General features: G+C 42.5%; 1 protein-coding gene across 2 annotated transcripts in view; it reads left to right on the forward strand.

The window, feature by feature from the left end:
- The window catches only part of ARL15 (ARF like GTPase 15), a 417,783-nt gene that overhangs the window by 121,028 nt on the left and 282,937 nt on the right, over nucleotides 1-13,818 (forward strand). The window lies entirely within an intron of this gene.

The following is a 13,818-nucleotide window of genomic DNA, read 5'->3' on the forward strand; positions in this document are numbered from 1 at the left end:
TGCCGACTCAGTATCCTGGAGGAGGAATGTGGAGAAGGCATTTGCATATATGCGTTTAGAGGTCCGTGGTACAGATATAAATTTGGGAGTTAAAAGCATCTAGAGAGATTTGAAAGCATGAGATTGGAGGTAGTCAGCACGGAAGTGAGTGCAGGTAGAAGAGGCTTTAGGTCATCCCAGGTATTCCGATGGTAAGAGGCGGATGAGATTAAGAAACTGACAAGGAACCCCCTTCCCAGTGAAATAAGAGAGAATCCAGAAATGAGTGGTGTCTAGAAGTTCAGTGAGAAAGCTTTTTTTTTTTTTTTTTGCGGTACGCGTCCCTCTCACTGTCGTGGCCTCTCCAGTTGCGGAGCACAGGCTCCAGACGCACGGGCTCAGCGGCCATGGCTCACGGGCCCAGCCGCTGTGCGGCATGTGGGATCTTCCCGGACCAGGGCACGAACCCGAGTCTCCTGCATCGGCAGGCGGACTCCCAACCACTGCGCCACCAGGAAGCCGGTGAGAAAGCTTTTTAAAGGAGGCAGTGGTAATCGTGTTAACGGAAAGGACCTGTAAGACAAGGGCTGAGATTTGACCATTGGGTCTAGTAGTGTGGACATCACGATGACTTTGACAAGGAGAGAGCCTGTTACGAGTGGGTTCAGGAGAGAAAGGGAAGAGGGGAAATAGAGATGATGTTTTCAAGGAGCTTTGAAAGCAGAGAAAGGGAGGAAGAAGTGGGGCGAGGTTAGCCCGACCTGTTAATTGATGTGCTTTTTATAGCCACATAATTTGAGTATTAAGTTGTTAGAAGTTGTGCTAAAATTGAGGAGTGAACATATTTAAAGTATAATTAATTGCTAGTAGTAGTTGATTTTCAGCATTGTGTACTTTGTTTTCTAAATCTTTAATTTTTCTTTTTGAAATCTCATTGTCAATTGAAGTAAAATAGATATTGAGGCTTTTAAAATTGAAGTATAATTGACATACAACATTATTAGTTTCAGGTGTACAACATAATGATTTGACCTTTGTATACACTGAATATTGGGGCTTTTAATGAAAGTGTTGTAGAAAGTTCTCAAGCTGAGATTCAGTCAAATATTCGAGGTTGCGGTTCAAACTGCTGCTGAAGCCATATCCTGTGTCAAGTCAAAGATTATCACACTATCTAGTGCTGTCTTTAGGATGTCCCCTTTGAACTCTCCTTGCCTTTCCATCAGTCTTTGAAAGTTTGAAGTACCTACGTTAACCTAAATTGGATGTGATTTAGAGAATATCTCTTGCCACTATTTGATCAAATTTTATTTGATGTCTATCTTTTTATTATCTCCTTCATTCTCTTCTCATTTCTTTCAGTGAAGGACTAGATGTGGCTTATAATACAAACATGTAATAAAATGTAAGAAGTAATACGGGATTTAAAATTGTATAATACATCATTTCAAAAATCTCATGTTTTAAGGTTCCGTATCTTTTATCCTTCTCTGTGGGCAGAGAGAGATTTGCAAATTGTAAGAAACTGTAAAATATGAAAACATTAATAGGATCGAAGAGAGAGCTATGGTTTTTATTGTATAGTTGCTCTGAAAGTCTTGCATGTTAAGAAAATCTCAAGGCAATTTTTGTTCTTTTCCCCACTGCCACCAGATTACGTGACAATGAGGTCTTATTTTAATAGATGCAGAACTTGTTATGACTGAAATTCTTTGTTTCAGGTTTTTACGTAACAGAGAATACTCGCGTTTTTCTGGTGATATCTTACTGCCCTTGTGTGGTTCCCAAATGAGCCCTGATCATCTCAAATACTTTTTATGTATTCTTTTGGTGATGAATATTTTATCTCTGCCAACACTGTCTCTAATTTGTCCATGAACAATTCCCTTGAGGACCTTCATATCCACTATTTTTGTAATTATAAAGTTGATTCTAACACGCAGTTCAAATAGTCATGAGTATATGCCCTTTCTTCCTTTTGGAGAGCCATGGCGGGGATAATCTGTTCAGGTGTAGTCATAATTCCTTGGATGAATGTCATAAAATTTCCACAGAGTCACCGAATAAATGAGACATAATGTCCTAATTTTAAACACATGCCTTTAAGCCTTTCCCTTCCAACCTCATTCCCCCTGTTTTTGGTTTTTTGTTTTTGATTTATATTTTAACATGCTTATTTACTATAACCCTTCAGATTTTGTTTTTTTGGGAAAGCTGAATTTGTCGGCCAAAGACTATGATTTTTTAAATTATTTGTTGACCATAAATATGATTGCTCTGGTTTCTCTGTTTTGGGTTTTGGTATTTTTTACATGTTCCTGATGAGTAGTTTTTTGTTGTTGTAGCAGTTGCTTCACAATTACAGTGTGATGTGCAAATTAGAAAAGAGAGACTTGAAGGATTATACATTACTTAGATAAATATGTAGAAAACCAGAGTAGTCTGATTTAAGAAAAAAAAAAAAGAAAAAGCCCAGTCATATATCCTTAGGGAGTTTATATCTATGTTTCTAGTGACAAGCAATAGCACAGTCTACCTGATTGAGTTTTTGTTCTTAATTAACAAAAGCTAGGTGCTACACACACCTCCAAGTATGTCCTGCCCCATTTTCCTCCTACAAGATATTAAAGTTGAAAGGAAAGCAAGAATATGCAAGTTTAGACATAAGAGCTGTCAGGCATCACCTTCCTACACAGACACAGCCAGTTCCCATCTTCTTACATGTAATAATTTATTGGTAGAAGTATGAAAAGAAAGAAGAGAATGCATGTGGAATAGGAGAGCTGAGTATTAAATAATAGTAGACAAGTGGGACACTGAGAGGGTAAAACATTTTGCTCAGGAAAATCCCGGCTTAGATTTTTCTGCTAGCTTTCATCTTGCCCTCTGCCCAGAGCTCTGGCATATTCCATCAGAATAAGTCCATGGAATTGGAAGATCAACAAATATTGTTCTATTTTATGTTTTTAAATTGTAATAATAGAGAAAGTCTATCGTCTTTTGGGCCAAAGGACAAAATGTATAGTTGATATTGTTTATGGCCGCCCTGTAAGTGAATAGTCTATTTAGTGACAAATCCCACAAGAGCTTAGGGTCAGGGCTCCCTTCTTTCATTGCTGAAGGTAGGGGTCAGCTATTTCTTTCTTAACTGCCTGGCAGCCAGGGCCCCAGCCTGAAACCAAGGCTTGGCCAATTGGATGCTCCAGCTTGATGGTCAGTGGTACCGGGTTGGAGTAGTCAGAGGTCATTCTCATGCTGCAATGGAGTTCAGTACAGGACGCCAAGCAGTTAGTACAAGTGGTGACTCCTGTACTAATGGCTGCTGCGGTGTTACTGTGGGCTGCCTTGGTTCTTGCATTTTTTTAGTCTTCTCATCTGTTCTGTGAATTATCAGTATGCTTCCAATAAATCACTTTTCTGGTATTTGCAAGCAGAACCTTCTCTGGTACAAAAGAAAAAGGAGGACATCCATTTTAAAAAAACACCTATGATGTTCAAATATCATATTTTCCTGGTTCTAAAGTGCCTCTTTAATAAAACACACCTTTAAATAACTCTCTGATTAATTCCAGCTTATAAAGTGAGAAGATGGCTTGAACTACCACTGCTGCCAGCTCAGCTGTGGATCTGAAATATCCAGCTGTGCCCTCTCTGCCTCTCTCATCACCAATAACAGACTTTGCAATCAGAGTCTGTCTGACACGTGTGTTGATGTGTGAGGCGAGATAGCGTCTAGTTCACTGTATTGGCTCTTCCACATTAGACCAGAGTAAACATTTGTCTTTGTCAGCAGTTAAAGCAACGTGATTTGAGGATGCACAGGGATCACAGACACTACCACCACCCCCTCCCCTTGCCACCATTATGCTTTTGTCTAGGTCTGCATAGACATAGCAGGAGATTCATAATCAAAGAGAATTGATTTAACTGCTAAGATAGACCAGTCATGTTTAAAAGCTGTTTCTCCTCTCAGGGAAAGAAAAAATACAGTGATGGTCCCACTCTACATCATATTATGCTCTCTTTTAATAGTTCTTATTATAGCAAACCAAAAGGACTGTCTCTGTATGATTAGCCACCACTGGTATCTGGCTTATCAGGTCAGATCTTTGACCAAATGGACAATAAAATAAATCCAGACCCTGAGTTATCTTGAATTGTGCACTGTGAGAAGAGTCCTGATGGGTGGTCACAAAGTCAGTTTTTAGGAAAACACTTTTCTAAGTGAAAAATCTAATAACCACAGTCATGGTGATAACAATACCTATTGATTACTGAGCACTGTTCTGAGCATTTGATACATAGTAGGTACTACTGCTGCCAGCAATCCGATGAGATGATCCTTGCTTTCTAGATTAGGAAACAGGTGTTGGTGAAGTAACTTCTCCAGATCACAGTAAGGTTGGATCTCAGGCTTGTCTGACCATGCACTTAATCAAAGCCATGTACTGAGTCACTGAGGAGCTCATTCTACCACGGGGTGGATGCTGTGTCAGACACTCAGGTTCCAAAATTAAGTCACAAGTGGAGCCTGCATTGAAGTGCTCCAAGTCCAAGTGGGGGAAGAAGGACTATAGATCACCTTTACTTGACAGAATGATGAGTGTTAGGACAGTGGAACAGAAAAGGTGCTAAGGGAGTTTGAAGAAGGTCATCTCAATCAGACTGAGGGCCACAGAATTCTTCCTGGAAGAAGTGATCATTGAGCTGAATTTTGAAGGATGACTAGGTGCCAGCCAGAGGGAGTTTAGTGGAGAATGATGTATAGGCAGAGGGTCAGCCCCTTTGATGACACGGATCATGAAGGAGACTGGATCAGGAACTGCACATAGGTCTGTATGGTTGGCGTGAGGGCCATGTATACGGTGGGAAAATAAAAACAAATTATTATGCAGATATTATAAATATATAAGAATTATAAACTTAAAATAATTATATTTTAAGATTCACATGTTGAACCCCGGTTTGGGTGCTTTATAAACATTATGAACATTATCTTATGTAATCCCTCTAACAACCATCAGAGGCCAGAAATGAAGGCAAAGTCCAGATCATAAAGAGCCTATCTGCTTAGATAAGAAGTTTGGTCATTTTCCTGACAGCTATGGGTAGCCGTGGAAAGATTTTAAATCATGGGAATGACTTGATGTGTTTTAGGAAGATCATTATTAGCATTTTGGAGACTGAATTGGATTCGGGTAAGACCCGAAGTAAGGACACCAGTTAGGACAGTGTGTTTTCCAGGAGACAGTGGTGACGCGCTGTCAGAGACTTTAGGAATGGGGAGATGGTAGAGACCAAATGGGTGGATTTAAGGGAATTGGTGACAGAGAGGCTATGTGGGGCTGAGCTCCATCTTCATGGAACCTGGAGATTGTTAAGTGAAGGAATGCTCTGTGGTCCAAAAATATGGAATTAGGATTTTCACTGTTAGGGTCTACAAGGAAAACAACTTTAGTTTGATTTGTTTTTCTCTCGACCGTTCCAAAGCTCCCCATCTCCAGTTCCAAAAAGCACCAAGAGCAGAGAGAATCTGCTTTGCTGGGATCTTTCCTGGGAGATTTTAGATGATCCATCTGCTGGAAGATCTACCTAGGGAGTCTAGCTCTTTTTAAATGTTTCCATTCCCTGATTTTTCCTAAGTGTACCAAGTATAGAAAAATGCCATTGTTAAGGAATAGTAAAAGTGTTTAAGTATTTTCATGCCCGACTTTCCGTTTAGAAACATTCTATTCAGAAAGTGACCAAGAAAGAGGTTCAATACAAAATGTATTAATCTCTTTCACGTTCAACTAAATTTGTATTTCTTTGCTCTTGAGGGAAAAAAATAATAAATGGCCTGAAACTGACCCAGGTGAAGCCCTGATTTGGATACGTTTATGAATATTCATTTAGCTTGGTTCTCATTACAGATAGTCGTGCCTGGGGAATTTACTGCTAGTTTTACTGGATAATTCTGTCATTATAAAAATTAGATATTCCATCTAGTCATTATAAGAGAAAAATTACATCTTGAAAATAAGAAAGACGTTTATTTTCTACTTAGCTTCCTCTTTGAGTTTCTTCATTTTTATTTAAAAAAAAAAAATCTTATCCCCCGATCTATTTCCAATATGAGAAGACCTGAACATTTGGATTGCTAGAATATAGGAGAATCTCGAATTAGAGTCTCTTTAAATCTAATTATCAGATACGTGCCTTAACTTTTAAAACCCCACTTGTGGCTCATCTGGAAATACACGTACCAGGACTCATGAATGCCACTGATCAGGATGACTGATGCACAGACTGGGAGCCACGTGGGCCCCTGGTCTGGTTCAGCGCCGCGGCACTCTCTTCCATTCAAAGTCTCAAATGTCTGCCCCTCTGCAAAGCCGTGAGGCCAATGTCTGTAGCTGCTAAGCATGAAATCCCCTGCTTCTGTTTGTTTCTTTTGTTGCCACGAGTTAATAGGGACAGAGACAGGAGACAGCCCAGAACAAAGCAGAAATAATGGAGTATTTCACCCCAAAAAGGAATGTGGATTGAGAAATACAAAGGGTAAGGCAAAGACAGACTTAGTGTCCTGAGGCAGTGTGATGTATTGGCCAGAAGCCTCAGCCCTGGGACAATCTGTGAGCTCAGAGCAGCCCACATGGCCGAAAGGTTTGACCCATCTTCTGTAAAAACAATTTATTGTTTTTCCCACTAGGGTCTTAAAGGGCCACAGGATTTTTCACCTCAAAAAGTGGATTGCTCTTGTAACCTGGGGAGGGGTCGTCTGCTGGGATCCGTCTGGTGATCAAGGGCCTCTTCACAGTACACTGTTGCCCTGCTGATTATTTCTGTAGCTGAGGTGCCATTTGGAATTTATATTCTTTTCACTTCTTTGCAAGACCTACTAAATAATCCAAGACATCAGAGCATTTTTGAAATTCATTTTTCTTCTTGCAGATGGAAAGAAAGGATCAGCTAAAAGCTTGCATGTTCATATAGACCATCTCTTTGACATGGATTTCCACACAACCCAGTTTATTTATGTATTTTCTCCCATACTCTTCCCCAATGCATATTATTTTGTTTAGTATTTGCTTGTTTATTTATTTACTTTATTGAGGTACAGTTTACATGCACACATTTTAAAGGGGAAAACTTGAGAACTGTTCCCTTAGAGGTTTTTTTCTCCCCTTATTTACCACGTTTAGAATCAGAAATCTGTGCAGCTAGATTCTCTTCATAGACAAGCTTTGTCCTTTCCAGAGGACAAAAAAGGGTTAAATGGAAGAAGCAAACAGCGGGAAAGAGAAGCCAGCAGCCCTTCAGTATCCCCTTGTCTTCCAGCCCAGCCAGCGCCCCTCCTCCTTCCCTGCTCCCTAAGTCTGCCCCAAAGGAACCCAGGTCCTCTAACTGTCCAGGGAGAAAGATGCAGGGTGTCTGCCCAGAATGAAAGGCCATGAGCCGGACAGTGCAATGAAGGAAGCAGTACCGAGACTTGCATCTTCCCCTTCCTCTGCCAGGCATCTGTCCAGTTACACGGGCAGCCTTGTTAAAGCCCCCCTTCACTCCCTCGAGACAACACCCCGCTTCCAAGGCTCTGAGCCCTGACTCCAGACGTGGCTGTACCAAGGCCAAGAGGACATGAGTAAGAGCTCTGGAGCCAAATAGCCCGGGTTGGAGCCCCAGCTCTGGCCCTTACTCTGTACCTTACAGACTCTGGCATATTTTCGTATCTGTACATTGCCCTCTACGAAGAATGCCCCGAACGTCGCCTCTACATGACACACTCTCAGATGTTAGAGGCTTTTCATTCCCATCACTCAGAAAATTGCTCTGGAGCCAGACTGCCAGGGTTCAAATCCTGGTTCCACTTAACAAATTTAACGTCTTTGGGCCTCAATTTCCCAGTCTTAAAATGGAAAGTGCAAAGTATCGATGCTTTTCTCATTGGGTTGTTCTTATAAGTGAATTAACACACAAATCATTTATATCTTGTGCTTAATAGTACTGACCATCTTGGGTTTTGTTTTTGTGTTATTAGGACACGATTCTTCCTCGTGTCTTTTCCAGAGCTTAAGCAGCTCTTACAAGCCCTATAAACATGTTTGGTTGTATTTTCAAAAGACAGACCCATATTTGACTATTATAGACTTGGAATTTTTTTTTTTTTTTCCGATACGCGGGCCTGTCACCGTTGTGGCCTCTCCCATTGAGGAGCACAGGCTCCGGATGCGCAGACTCAGCGGCCATGGCTCACGGACCCAGCCGCTCCGCGGCATGTGGGTTCCTCCCGGACCGGGGCACAAACCCGTGTCCCCGGCATCGGCAGGCGGACTCTCAACCACTGCGCCACCAGGGAAGCCCGGAAAATATTTTAAATCTTGTAGTTTTGGATATTAATATGCTTCTTAATGTTTTATTCAATGAACATGTTTAGTGTTAGAAAACATTCTAGAAATTGACTTCCTTTTGTCATTGTGAGAGTTGGTGAGGTTCAGAATATATAGGTGCCTCTTTATGGTTTTGAAACCAAACCACCTAAGAAATATATCCACTTCAAGTCATGGGTGACTTCTCTTGCTTTTAGGTACCAACTAACTGTTTTTTTGTTAATCTGACAAGTATTTATTGAGCACAGTGCCAGGCCTCACCTGAGGACTCCAAGGAAAGACCTGGTCATCCGCCATAGGAGAGCTCCGGTTTTTGTTTGGCAAGACCCGTATTTAAATAAGGAAGAGGTAGTATGGGGCTCGGGCAGTGACTGTATAGCTGTGGGAAGCCCCGACACTGACTGAAGAAAATTTTCCAGCAACTCTACAGAGCCTCAATCCAATGGAAATCATGCGCAGAATAAAATCATGTATTCATGATGAAAAACAGAGCATCAATTGAAACAAATGCCATGTCCCCAAAGGCTAGGGATTTAGCGAGACGGAATGGTAGGAGATGTGGGCAATGCAGGGGCCAGTGCCAGAGGGGGAAGATTTCGAGCAGGACTCTGTCTAGAATGGTGAATTGTATGAGAGCTTTGCTCCTCTGCTTTGGTGCCTGGCCACCCTTGGTAGCTGTAAAATTAAACTTTTTGAACCAACAATCGGACCAAGGATGAATATGTCTTTGGGTCAGTGTGCATAATTCTGTCATCTAATAATTCTTACAGTCAGTAAAAAATGCACGGGGCATAATACTCACTGCAGCGCTAGAAGTGTGGTAAAGGACCAAAGAATGGAAGAAAGGAATAGTTCTCGCCGGGGGAATGGGAGACTTTCCGGAGGAGGTGCCGTCTGAGCAGAACTTTGAATGGGAATTTGCCAAGTAGAAAAGAGGGGAGATTTCCTCTTGAGTGCCCAGGACCCGGGTGGCACAGAAACACGAAGTGCTCAGACTGTTTGAGGGACTAGAGAGTGATCTGGAGGGTGGCTGGCATCATTAAGGTGGAGATGTAGAGGGAAGTGCGATATACAGTCAAGTGCTTCATTAGTGCTTTACAGCGTCAATTTGTTGAGTAGTTATTCACTGAGTCCTGCTGTGTACAGTGCTCGACAGACTTACCGATGTCTGGCGCTGTCCCCAACAGAAATGGGGACATTTTAAGATAATCTTGCTGCCTTGGTGCTAGACCACCAGACTGAAATACTTGCAATTTAATCTTTTGCTTATTTTTTTTCCTGATACATGTGATCATCCTCCTTCAAGCAAATATTCCTAAGGTTTTGCTTGGGCTTTTTGACTAATCCACCTTTTAGCTAAGGGTTATACAATTTGTCCAAAGTCTACGACACAGAGTTACTACTGGTGATTCCGGTCTTGGCCCTCTCTCAAGATATTGACACACTGTTTCCTCACATACAGTGTTGGTAGAAGCTTATGGATGCATGCTGGAGGGTAACATGCTGCATCCTGACATGATAAGAGAGAGACACTGGGTTCTTTTGGAAAGGAACAAGTCATAACGGACCCTATGTGAAAAGACCTGTGAACTAAAGCAATCTAGGCAACAGAGGCTGTGACCTTGGTTGTCTGATGCCATCTTCCCCTGCCCCCCCCACCCGCCATAGTTACCCTGTTCTCTATTGCCTGCTGCAAGTGAAGGGTAAGGATTGTGTGTCTTTAGTGTCTTGGGTTGGACTGGGATGGGTTGGAGCATGTGGTGACTGCTGTGGGCCGCTGGAAGGGAAGTACCACAGTCTGGGCTGTATGGTGGGCTGCCAGGCCCTCGCCCAAGAAAGCTAACAATCACCTAAGATGCCTTAGGAAGATGGGCACTTATTTACCTGTATTCTCATAGCATAATGCACTGAACTGTGGCCTCATAGTGTCCTCCTAAAGAAAGGAAGTGGCCGATAGTGTTAAAACGTTACTGGTTAATCGTGGGGAGACCGAAGCCGCCGAGGTTTATGGGCCTGCACGGAGTCATACAATGCCTCAGTGTCTGGCCTGGGAATGAAGCCTGAGTTTGCCGCTTGCTGTCAGGACGGCCGACGGCATTGTGTTTAGCATTGTACACCAGTGAAAGGGGCTTACCCTTAACAATGCACGAGCTGCTGTAGGAGACAGACACAATGAACTTTGGTACAGTATAGTCTAGAGGCCAAAATGAGTAATTTTAAGTAAATTGACTATGAGATCCAAAGCTTCATTAAGTTTTAAAACGAAAACCAAGTGAAAACTCTGTACAGTTTTTAGGAACTGACTCCAAAAACATGAACATTCTTCCCCCATTTGAAGTAGCATAGTTTTAAGAGTCTTATTTTATGGCTTGAATCTGACACTACCCCTGTTAACCATAGGATTTATTTATTTCAAATAAATACTCCAAGAGTCTGTGACTTATTTCAAAGATCCTGCCTTAGAACAATTGTCAGTCTAACCTTTATGCTTTTTATGTTCCAAAATGTCTCATTCTTACAGACTGTGGTTTGCGGGGCGGGGGGGGGGGGGGCTTTTGTTTTATTCAGATTTGGTTTAGTTTGGTTTTTTTCAGAACAGTTGAAATATGGAGCCTGAAATTCCAGACAGAGACTGGGGGAGAGGGGAGATGTCATGTTACATGCCTTTACCATCTGCATGATTGGAACTCTGGAGTAGAGACGGCGTCACTGGGGAGAACAGAGAGAGAGGAGATAACGACGAGAGTGGAGTAGAACGTCACTGCTAAATTGCCTTTTATGTCAGACATGTCGTAGGTGACGTAGAATAAATGAGCAGGTGATGTAGATATTATTGGGCTTGGCTGCAAAGTTTTTACACTCTGGAGTTTACAAAAAACATGAAAATGAAATTCTGGAACTTTGGGCCAAAATATGTTGAGTAATATTGCCACGTGAATGATTGAAACTGGGCAATATATAGCAATCAGTCACCTGCAATTTCATCTTGTATTTAAGACTGATGATAGTTTGGGCCAGGGTAGTTGAACGGGTCTCTTGCCAGGAGCTAGCCCAAGGGAGTTCTGGCAGAGGAGCTGAGCATGAGTGGTGCTGTCCAGAGCAGGAATAGGGTCTCTCCCCTCTCCCCCCAGCAAAGATCCCAGCAGCCCAGTAAGAGAAACCACTGTGTGACTGGTGCTGTTGTCTGTCATAGTTGAACCTGGCAGAGCTCTTCTTAGTGAATGGCTGCTAGCCAGTCTTTGAGGGAATACATACGTACATACATCTGTCTCTCAGGAAAACTCTAATCATGAGTCCAGGAGACTTGTTTCTTTTATGGGTAAGAAAAAGTTTGCAAAAGGTCAGACATTATCAGCCAGCCTTCATATGAATCTGGGATGAGATGTATTGGCATCTAGAATGCTTTTTATTGTCATAGTCATTAATCTTGTAGGAGAGGCAAAATGGAGCTCAAGTAAGGCCAGAGAAGAGTCACGAATATGATGGAGGAGTGGCGGGGGCTGCTGTATGAAGGCAGACTGAAATAATTAGGACTCCTCAGGCTCTAAACAGGGGAGAAGAAATATGATGAGAGTTTAATAAATCCATGAAGAATATGGATTAGGTAATCATAGAATTTACCAGAAGTAGGCAGAGCCCCTTAAAAGCCGAGGAAAAGTGAATTTAGGACAAAAAGAAGGTCTTTCGTACCAAGAAAGTAGGTCGTGCACATCAAAACCACTCTTGGTAACTGGGCTAAAACTTCTGGCATTGAAGAGCAGTGAAAAAGTCAAGCGTTTCTTTTATTTTAACACTATTTTCTTGAAGCATGGGGGACCCAGAGAGAGCCTAGATCAAGCTTCCTACTAGCCTTTACATTTTCTTTTCTCTTTTCTTAGGCGAAATTTAAATGTCATTCATTCGTCATTCAACAGTTATTCACTGAGGGTGGCTTCTATGCCGTGTACTCTGCTAAGCACTGTGGATACTAGGATGAAGATGGACAGATATGGTTCCCACAGTCTGGTGATGAATGAGAAACTGTAATAGTCTGTGTGCTGAATTCACAAAAGTGCTGTGAGAGCTTGACATGAATTGCTAATGTACTCTTAGCATCAGAGCAGGCGGCCCTGAGGAAGGGGTGCTCTAACTGGGACCCGAAAGCCAATGAAGCATTCGCTATGCCAAGAGTTCGGGGGGAAGAGGGAGAGGCATATGTTGAATGCCTTGAGGTGCCAGAGGGTCAGCGTGACTGGAGGTGGGAGGGTGAGAGGGAGAGTAAGAGGAGAATCATGGAGGTGAGGCTGGAGGGGTGGGTGGAAGAGGTCATGGAAGGTCTTGTAGACCATGGTGATCATTATGGAGGCTGTGTGGAGAATAGAGGGGGCAACGGTGAATGTACTGGGACCCATTGGAGGATGTTGATGTTGTCCAGGCAGCGGTGGCCTGGGCTGGAGAGAGGCAGACAGATTCTAGACCTGTTTCAGAGGTCGTATGGACTGGACTTGTCAATTGACTAACGTGGATATGAGAAGTGAGGGTGAGGAATAATCAAGCTTGATTTATGAGAGTATGACAGCCATTTAGGCGTCACATTTCATCTGAGTAAGAAGAATTAGCACAGACATTTTATAGGTCTCTTCTCTCATGATCTCCAAAGGACCCAGAAGTCAGTAGGTCTGCCTCCCTCTTACCTCTCTGTCTCCCTCTTCCTCTGTTGAATCTTTCAGGTCCTAAATGCTTCAGACTCTACAAGCTGGCACATAGATGGCCCCTAATAAGTGGATGTCAAATAAGTAGAAAGACCAAAAACTGCATGAGTGGCTTCCAGCCTCCCAAATCCCCTTGTCTTTAACCCTTGCAGAGTAAACGGCAGCTCATAGTACCCTGAGGTCAGTTGACCTGAAGCAAGATTTAGCAAGAGTCAAGATGGCGGTGATATACACAGGAAATCTATTTAATGCTTTTTAAAAGCATTTTATTTTGAAATAACATCAAAGCACTGGAAGACTAGTACACGGAACTTTCCTGTAGACTCTACTCAGGTTCCCCAGTCATTAACATTTTACCATGATTGCTTTATCACATTCCTCACCATCTAGGTGTGGAGATGGTGATGGAGATAGAGATTTAGAAATGTTCCTAGCCAGTCAATTGCAGATGTCAAGACTCTTCATCTCTAAGTACTATTGTATGTGTTTTCTCAGGACAGTGATATTCCTTATGTAACCACAGTCCGCTGATTAAATTCAGAAACTGTAACCTTCAGTGATACTGTCATTGCAGGCTCTGCTGTTCAGTCTCTAGTCAGCTGTCACCTGTTGTCCCAACACTGTCGTTTATGGTGTCTCTTCCCCCGCCCAATCCAGGAGGCATGGCATTCGTTATGTCTCTCTAGTCTTCTTTAACCTGGAACAGTTCCTCAGTCTTTCTTTGACGTTTTAGAGAAGAACAGGCTGCTTGTCCTGCAGAATGCTCCTCGCGGAGGTGTCGT

Source organism: Leucopleurus acutus, assembly GCF_964270905.1.
Source record: "Leucopleurus acutus genome assembly, chromosome: 3".
NCBI classification, from domain to species: domain Eukaryota; kingdom Metazoa; phylum Chordata; class Mammalia; order Artiodactyla; family Delphinidae; genus Leucopleurus; species Leucopleurus acutus.